This window comes from Meriones unguiculatus, chromosome 8 (assembly GCF_030254825.1).
Source record: "Meriones unguiculatus strain TT.TT164.6M chromosome 8, Bangor_MerUng_6.1, whole genome shotgun sequence".
In the NCBI taxonomy this organism is placed as follows: Eukaryota; Metazoa; Chordata; class Mammalia; order Rodentia; family Muridae; genus Meriones; species Meriones unguiculatus.
Genome location: NC_083356.1, coordinates 118,062,447 through 118,072,825, shown reverse-complemented (window position 1 = coordinate 118,072,825; position 10,379 = coordinate 118,062,447). Strand labels below are relative to the sequence as shown.

Here is a 10,379-nt window from a genome sequence, read left to right as displayed (position 1 = left end):
CTGAACTTCCAATTACTTAAACATGTCACCGCAGCACACAGGGGTCTTTACATTTCCATACACTAGTGGACCGGCCTTACAAACACCCACTAACTACAAAATGACTTCTAAAAGCTCATTTGCTACCACATGTATAAATGTTCTTGCTTATGCATGTTAATGAAATACATGTGTGCTAATAATGCAAGCCGGGCATTAGAGAATAATCATTTTAATGCATTAGCCTTGCTATCAATTATGTGTGCTAATGAAATGCATACAGCTACAATCCGTTTGGAACTCTAAATTTCTTTCCAGTAATTGTTCTCCCTCCACCCAGTTATTTACCAGAAGTTGTAACGCTGAGCGCCTTAATTTCAACCTATATACCACAGTGGAAAATGACAAGCTGAGAAATATCCGAAAGTCTAGAAGCAAACAAGGGATAAGGAGACCTGAATAATCCACCATTTTGACTAAAATACATTCAGCCTACCATCGTTGATGGGGCGGTGGTAGAGACTGTTGGTAACTGAAGAGGAATGGGGGGGGCTCAGTTACTTCCTTGAGCCTTTGTAAGTCATACCGTTTGAAGATATGATTTTAAGTTATTTTAAATAAACATATTAAATAAAATTTTTAATAAAAATCTTCCTCGACGTTCTGACTTTCTCACCTTGTGTTATATTTCACTCCCCTCTTTTGGGGACAAGGTCTCAGTCTTTAACCCAGGCTTGACTTATAATTCACGATGACCCCCCCCCCCCCCGCCTCAGGCTGGCCTGAAACAAACTCAAAACAACCTTTAGCCTCGGGTTATGAGACTATAGGTGTGAACTACCACATACCTGGGCTTTTGTACATCTTTTCTTTTTCCCCAGGGGAGAGTGTGAACACAGACCCTCCCATCCCTTCCCCCGGTACTCTAAATTATGCGGTCACATCTCCCACCTTTTGGGGAAATCACCGGGGTCAGCACATCCGGAGTGCAATGGATCAGCCTCACCCTGGGAAAACCACCTTCATGATTATGGCATCTCCCCTGCTGTGTAAGTACACTTGTGTATGTCTTCACCTCAGATTCTCATTAGCTTAATCAGTGTTCTTGATGGTGCTGCCCTAACCTAAACACCATCTGTTTTTAGTGTTCTCCAAGTGCTGGTCAAACTGAGTAACTCCATGAAGAAGAATGGAACTTGATCCTTACCTCTCACACCTCACAAAACTGACCTCCAAAACATCAACATAAGACCTGATGCCCTGAATCTAGCAGAGGAGAAGGTAAAGAATATGCTCGAACTTACTGGCACAGAAAAAAGACTTTCTGGTCAGGACTCCAATAGCACAGGAGGTAAGACCAACAGTCTGGGGCTGGGAAGATGACTCAGCAGTTAAGAACGCTGACTGACCTTTCAGAGGACCTGGACTTCATTCCCAGCGCCCACATGGCAACTCCACAACTATCTGTAGCTTCAGTCCTAGGGGATTCAACACAGTCTTCTGGCCACTGCCAGCGCTAGGCATCAGGCACGCACATGGTACACAGAATGCATGCAGTCAAAACACCCATACACATAAATAAACATTTTAAAAGACCAACAATCAATAAATAGGATCTCATAAAACTGAAATGCTTTGTACAGCAAAGGACAGCATCATTCAAGTGAAGAGGCAGCTTACAGAATGGGAAAATCTTTAGCAGCGATATGTCTGACAGAGTATCTAGAATAAATAAACTCAAAAAATTAAAATCAAGAAACAACCAAATCCTAAAAATGGTTGCATGGAACTAAGCAGAGGGTTATCAAAAGATGAAATACAATGGCTGAGAAACATTTTTTTTATATGCTCAACATCCTAAGCCATCAACAAAATGCAAATTAAAACTATTTTGTGATTACCCCAGTTGGAATAGATAATTAAAAAAAAAAAAAAAAAAGACAAATGCCGGTAAGGATATGAGGCAGGGGAACATTTATTTATGGCTGGTGGGAGTTCAAACTGGTGCAGCCACTATGTAGAGATGCTCAGTATAGCGATTCTCAGTTCAGAGATTCTCAAAGAAACTGAAAATAGATGTACCACATTATCCAGCTAGACCACTCTTGGACTATGCCCCAAAAGACTGCACATTCTAATACAGCGATCCTTGCTTATCTATGTTCGTTGTTGCTCTAGCCACAATAGAGGAAACAGTCCATCAGCTAATGAACGGATGATACAAATGTGATACATTTACACAATGAAATATTATTCAGCTGTTAAGAAAAATAAATTCTGCATATGAATTGGTGGAGCCAGGAACAACCATCCTGAGTTGATTCTGCTGACTGCTTTTCTCCTCCCAGCAGAGGAGGGAACAATACCTTTCAGTACCATGAACACTAATCAGCAGGCATGAAGCTACTAGTTGGGCATCAGCATAATTTCTCCAGGTTTGATAACATAATTTTTTTTAATAATAAAGCAGCTTTTTATTTGTTAATGTCGCATAAGAAATTTAAGTATATTACACTATTTTTAAAAACACAACTGGCACATTTGAAGAGAAGCCCTTCCCCCACCCTAAACTCCCCTGCCCCATTCCCCTCATTAATCAAGAATCTAAGAGACGTGGCTGACCATACAGCAGCTTTGAGGAACCTCCCTCCAGACTGCTTACACGAGATAACATAAGTTTTGTCTTTAGCAATAAGACCTTGCCATCAGTTTGGATCCAAAAAGACAAATATAGCATGTTTTCCCATTATATGAAGATGTTACATCTTAAGCTTTAGGTATGTATGTTTTAATCCAAATAACCACAGAAGTTAGACATCTCCAAAGGGACCAGCCCAGATGAGGGGATCTTTCAAGAAAGGAAAACTAGAACATAGTGCCATAAAGAGATGACGACAGGAGCTCCACAAGGAGAGCAACAGAACCAAAAAATCTGGGCACAGGGGTCTTTTCTGAGACTGATACTCCAAACAAGGACCATGCATGGAGATAACCTAAGACCCCTGCACAGGTGTAGCCCACGGCAGTTCAGTGTCCAAGTGGGTTCCATAGTAATGGGAACAGGGACTGCCTTTGACATAATCTGATTGGCCTGTTCTTTGATCACCTCCCCATTAGAGGGGAGCAGCCTGACCAGACCACAGAAGAAGACAATGAAGCCACTCCTGATGAGATATGATAGACTAGGATCAGAAGGAAGGGAGGAGGACCTCCCCTATCAGTGGACTTTAGGAGGGGCATGAGTGAAGAAGGGGGAGAAAGGGAGGAATTGGGAAGGGAGGAGGGAGGGTGCTACAGGGGGGATACAAAGTAAATAAAGTGTAATTAATAAAATATTTTTAAAAACAGAGATAAGGGGAAACTAGGATTAAATGTGGAGGAGGAGGGAATATGGGAAGAAAAAAAACCCATGTGGAAACCTACTACTGTAAATGATAGATGATGATGATGATCGATAGATAGATAGACAGAAAGACAGACAGACAGACAGACAGACAGACAGATAGATAGATAGATAGATAGATAGATAGATGCTATAGAATAGGGCTACCCTGTAACAGGATGACAATGCCTCTACTAGACATGACAATCTAATAAAACAAAACCAAATACCAAACAAACAAAAAACACCCATGCTAGGAATGGGTTACTTCTTTTGACATTGCTGGCCAGCATAAGGTCCATTGACCCTCCCCCTCGGGTATTATAGGCTACTGCCTATGCTATTGCTCAACTTCCACGACTTGATAAGACATCATGTACTTGAGTCACAGAGCATGAGTAGACCAAGCTGGTAGTGACAAATCTTCTTCCCTATTGGCTCCCTCTGTACACAGTCCTCAGTCTCAGCCAGCTGTGAAGTCTGAGAGCTAAAGTCATGTCTGCCCTGTCAAGACAAGGACACTAGTGTAATAGTGGCATCAAGGGCATGGCCAACCACATTCTAATTGGATTTAAGTCTCACTCCGCAAGATGAAACCCATGCCTGGGCTCCATTCTCAGCCAATTATCTGTAGTTAGATAGGTCACAGGCACTAGAGAAGAACCCACTACTATTATTCTCCTAAATGGACATAGTATGAAACCAACTCGTAATTACTGATCATTATACCACACAGACTAATGTAGATCTCACTCCCCATCAGAGAAGTTGATTTGCATCTATTTGCAGTAGATGTGAATGAACCCAGAGACACACCGCTGAGCAAGGTACAGGGAATAGGAGACTGCAGAATGCTCAGCCCTAAGTGGGCTATCTATAATGCATCCCCTCCACCCAGGGCTCAGGTATCATTGCAGAAGACGGGGTGGGGAGACTCTCAGAGCTGGAGGTGGTGAATGAGCAAACAGAAGCAGTGGCCCCTGGGTACAACAGGGCAGCTGCATGTATGGACTCTGCCATGCAACACCATGCAGAAGTCCCATGCAAGCTCAATTCAGACAAAAACCCAGCGTGGAGCCTGGGGGTGGACACGAGGGAGCTGTTGGCAATTAATAGCTGAAGGAAGAGAGTTTCCTTTAAGAGTTTTGCCCTTGGTAAATCGAACCCACTCCAGTAGAAGGCCATACATCCAAGAATATATGGGCAGCACAAATTGGATTTGATGGGGAAAAACCAAAAAGTACACAAAGTTGGGTGGGTTGGGAAGAGGGGACGGATCTGAGAAGTTGGAGAAGTGAAAACAGTCAAAACACATTGTACAAGATGCTCAAGGGATAAAAAAAGAAAGAAAACAGCCAAAAAAAGAGTAACTCTCTTAAGCCAGAATACTTTGATTACAATTTCCAGGAAAGGAGCAATTAGCAGGAGACTCTCCTTTACATAAACTGTCTTGTTCCTCTCCCCTGCAGAAGACCCAGGAAAATCTAGCCTGCTTACTAATGCTTAGAAACCCATACATTGCACCTAGATAATTCAGATAGTTACTGACAATCTACCATTTTACAGGTATTGTAAACATAACAGAGATTAAAATTCAGGTATTCCTGGCAACAATCTTTTTTTTTTTCTGCTGTGCAGGGAGATGATACAGTATGAAACATATGTATAAGATACTGAGTGCTGGTGATAATAGGGAAATTAGTTTAAGAAAGCAAGAAAAATGGAGGCGGGGGATATTTTAAAGAGGATCTGAGCAGGTCAGAGGCATCAAGATGAGTTTACAGCAGAGAAGAGGAATAACAGGAAGAGAACCCCCACACAAGGCTAAGGTGAGCAGCACAGGACTTGTAAGGCATGACAGGTTTCCACTATAAATGTAAAGAGCAGTGATAGGAGAGCAAATAAGTGTCTATGACAACAGCCCAGATGAGATATGAGACTCCACAGCTGGAGTCAGCCGACACCTGTCCTGCAAAAACATTTACATTATAAATCCTAATTCAGATCACTCATGTATTATAAAATATAATTCATCAGTAGGAACACAAACTAATGGCTCCTTGGTGTTAAGCTTACTGTAAAGTATATCTGTGAATGCATCATTTAAGATTGCTGCCTAATGCCAGGTGTAGTGGCCTGTAATCCCAGCACTCAGGGAGGCAGAGGCAGGCGGATCTCTCTGAGTTCAAGGACAGACTGGTCTACAGAGAGAGATCAGGATTATACAAGGCTACACAGAAAATCCCTGTCTTGAAAAATAAACAAAAGATTGCTGTATATCTACATTAAAAATTGAGTCAATAAAGACATTTATATTGATTATTTTACTATGTATATAGGTATATATGCCTGTACAGTGTACATGCCTGGTGACCAAATAAGCAGAAGAGAGTGATGGATTCCCTGGAACAGGAATTACCAGATGGTTGTGAGCTACATGTGGGTGCTGGAAATGAACCTGGGTTTTCTGTAAGAGCATCAAATGCTGTTAAAAACTGAGCCATCTCTCTAGCTCTGCAGAAGTTGTAATGAGATGAATAAACACCTTTAAATAAAGAGGTAATGATGTTTTTGAATCAACACTCAAGAACTGAGATCTGAAAGGAGTCATAATCTTATATAAGTCAAAAGTTAGGGTACAAATGTTGTTTTTGTTCACACCTTCTGTGGTATTACGGATGGGATCCAGGGCCTCACACATGCTTCCAAGGTCTCTTGACACCTTGTACTGAGTTACATCTTGTGCTGTGCCTTTTTAATGGTTATCAACCATTGAAACAAAACACAAAAAAGTTTTCAATACATGTTTGCTGGAAGATGTTTTTAAGCATCTGGGATTTTAGCTTTCAACCAGCAGTCTCTTTGGCTTTCTTTTACATTGTAATTCTCATGTAAAAAAATAAAGAAAAAGAATAATTCTCATGTAATAGCTACCCTTAAACTATTAAAGATACAGTCCTCTCGGGGGTGGAGGGGAATGAGTCAAATGTTTGGGAAATGACCTATATAGAATCTGGTGATTCTATGAAGCACAACATAAAATTAAAAATATCTATCTATCTATCTATCTATCTATCTATCTATCTAATTTCATAATTTCCCTGGACTTTTGAAAACGACGATATTCCCTGTGAAGACTGCAAAGACCAGGTCCCAGGACTGCTCTTAGGGGTGTGCGCAGAAGTGGATGGAAAAGAGCAATCTACTCCTCCTCACTCTGCTGAAGTTCTTGGCAGGGCCAGAGTCTCACACCTACCCATCTATCAAACATCTGGCAATAATCTGATACAATATGTTCTTGTACAACGTATGCTCTTTGCAAACTACCACAGCACAAGGATCACATTTAAATGGGATTAAAAAAAAAAAAAAAACACACACACATAAGTTCATAAAGAACTAAAGGAAAGATTGATCCTTGCCCCAAATTCAACAGAACATGCAACATACTGGAGATGAAAGTGCTGGGTGAGCACAGGCTGGAAAGATAAGGATGACACATGAGCAAGAGAGGTGGGAGGTCCGGCATGCAGGCTTTATACAGCCACAGATTAAATGAAGAAAGGTGACTGGACATCACCTGTTCCTCTAGGTAAAGCTGGTAAAGCTCTGGGGTTGGGAGCCATGGCTAACAGCTGTTCATACTCTTCCCTCTTTAGCTTCTCCTGTACTAAAGCAAAAGCCCCGAGGCACAAGACAATCTAGAACTAAGATTTTTTTATCATTCTGGTGCAAGACTTTAAATCTCAGTGAAGGTGAGCATTGATATGGCGCACAGGGCCTTATAAAATATTCAGTTCAACTGCGGAGAACCACACTTTGCTAAGCACTGTGCTGAATAGACAGTTGAAGCTACCGAAGGAGCACTGCTTCCCCAGTGATCAGCCAGTTTGTACAGAAGTATACATTTTTGTAAATAAACAAACAAGAAACCAAAAGCATGGACTCAGAACAAACATTTTGATGAGATAATAAATGCATAATTCTTGTCATGCTTTCAGGGAATATCTTTATTGTTGTGGTGATTGGTCAGTTGGTTGGTTGGTTGGTTTTCCAAACAGTTTTCTACTATGTAGTTTAGTCTAGCCTTGGAACTGTTCTGTAATCCAGACTGGCCTGGAACTTATGATCCTTCTAGCCCAGCTTCCCAAGTCCTGGGATTACAGGCATACAACATCATGCTTAGCTGATTTATTAATGACACAGAATCAAATTTATTAAATGACACAGTCAAAGAAATGTTTTAAGAATAGAAATGTGATTTATTAATTTATGCACTTATGCACAGAACTACTTCAGTTATCTTTTGTGTTGTTACAAACTAATTCCACTCTGTGATATCCTAGGAGAACTATATTGAATGGTGCAAGCAGAAAGGATACAGTATTCCCTAGAGAAGACAATTGGCAGTAGTGTACTCTTTTTCAGTTTCTTAATTTCTGCAACACAGCGTCAGAAAACCTGATCAAAAAATTCATCAGTATATTCTTTACTTCTTCAAATACTAAATAACAAGATGTTATAACTCATTATCACAGTATATTTGCATCATTTTAAAGTACATGAGATAAAGAAAAATGTCAGTAAAGATCCAACCATACCAAATGGCTAAAAGCGAAAGATACATGATATATACATGAAATACAGAACAGATACCTAAATTGAGATCTTTCTTCTGTTACTTACTGAGTAACCTTACATTAGCTAGTTAACTTTGAACATCAGTTACCTTATCTACAAGATGGAGATAAAAATTATCTATTCCAAAGAATTCTTCTAAGGTGAATATAAAATAAAAGGTTTTGCAACACGCTGAATAAATAGTAAGTACTCAATAACAGTTCTGCCCCACAGGAAACTAACACATGAAAGTACCTCCAATTACAGTTGTGCACAGTCAGACATTTGAAAGATGTAACACTTAAGCAATAGCCCTACAAAATCTTACACATACTATAAATCTATCTGTATTTTAATCTAAGTAGTACAATTAATTTTCCAACCGATTACAGATTATCATAAATTCTCAATTTGTAAAGCTTCTATCATATTTTGCAGTAACTGTTCCTTGTTGCCTAAATCTTCCAGATAAAACTATACTAGCAAGTATTACAGATCCACTTCTTCATTTTTATCCAAAGCCATCTTCAGGAAATTATCTAAACAGTTCAGAAACAGTCTCCACAAGTGTTCAGTTGTGAGATGTCTGAAGTAAAAGGGATCAAAGATTATGGCATCAAATTGAATATAAAAAAGTAAGTACTTATTAGATAGAAGACAAAAGCTTTGATTCACTTCTCTTAATTAGAAGACTTAATGGGCTGTGTGTGTTTATATATATTCATATAAAGGAAGGCAGCAGAAATATGCAAATGTGGGGAGAGGGCCTAATAGTGCAGACAAGCTGAGCATGCTTTAAGCTACTGGCAGTGATCTGAGGTCTGGTTCCTTCCTAATTCTCAACTCTGTGTCATTCACAAAGCACTCATTCCTCTTCTCCATTTCCTATATAACAGAGGCCTCTACATTTTAGTGCTCACATAAACTCTTTCTTCCCAGACTGATTCTCTTCCACTTTAAAGCTGAATTTAAGTCAACTCTTTCCCAAAAGACTTACACATAGAAAAACGTTCTGAATTTGAAACTAAGAGTATTAACTGAGACTCCTTATCTTTCTGTAACAGTGATTTGATATAGGCCATTGTTCCAGATTTTAAATTTATTTTAAAATAGTAAATGTACATAAAAAGTAAGAATGAGTAGTGAATTTTTATATCAGATTTAGAAAATGTAAGAAAAAATGCACATTCTACAGTTGAAATACAATCAGCAAAATATTGTTACATTTCTTTCAAGTTCTTCCTATGTGCAACATCATACACACAACATACACACACGTCTATTCCATATCCACTGTGTAACACTGTATTCATCTTTCTCTTAATACTAAATGAGCATTCCTCCCACTATTGTTTTAGAATTTAAAAAGTATTTCAAAACAATTAAAGACTCTCCCTTCCATTCTGAACATTATGATCTATTTTTTTTTTTCACTATAATAATTCAAACTGAAAAAAGTAAATGCAGAGAAAGAAGTTAGGGAGAAGAAATTGGGGTAAGAACATCCATGCTCTCAGCTGCCTGTATGGGAGAAGTCCATTACCCTTGGCAGCTGCTCCACATCTGTGAAAAGTGAAGTTCAAGAGTTGCAGCCTCTTGCTGGTGGCTAATGTCTGCAAGGCTTCAGATGACAGCGACTGTGCTGACTGAGTCTAGACTTTGATAACAGCAGTTCACGTGAAAGCAGCTACAAGAAGAAAACTCTGGTCCCACACAGGGAATACCTTACTCAGACCTAGTTTTGCTTTAACAATATAGCTAGATATATACCTGTTATTATATAATTTATAAAATATACAAACTGAGGGGACAAAAAACTAAGAAGGAAGCCCAGGGGAGGGAAGACAATGTGTTAAAAGGTAGAAAGCTATCAAACAGAAATGTTTGGTGCTGGGGATAAGGTTCAGTGGTAGAGTGCTTGGTGCTTACACTGGCCCTGGGTTGAATTTGCAGTACTGAAAGGACCAAAATAGGACAGAGAAAAAGACATGGGTGTGAAAAGAATTAACTTTAGGACATTGTTACAGGAGCAGGAGATTCCTAGGAGAACTGGAAACAACTAAAGAATAAAATGGAATAAAATGAGTAGAAATATAATATTTACAATACCAAATGTACTATGATTCCTCACAATATTATTTTCAAAACTTAAAAATATGACATTTTCCATACATAAGTAACCATCAATACAGCCACCATGAGTCCAGCAACACTGAACACATGCTCACATTAATTTTACCATTGCTTGGACGGCATTGCTTCTTTTGTACCTAGCAGAGTAGCTTTTGTCCATTGGGATAGTTTAAAGAATTCCCTACTGCTTGAAGGAAGATTCATTCAAACTTTTACATTAGTCTAAACACTGCTGCAATGCTAAGTAGCCATTTGGTGATCCGCA

General features: G+C 39.3%; 1 pseudogene; it reads right to left on the bottom strand.

Moving 5' to 3' along the window:
- Positions 1-857: 857 nt before the first annotated feature.
- LOC132656083 (U1 spliceosomal RNA) lies at positions 858-1,036 on the bottom strand (annotated as a pseudogene).
- Between the last annotated feature and the right edge of the window lie 9,343 nt (positions 1,037-10,379).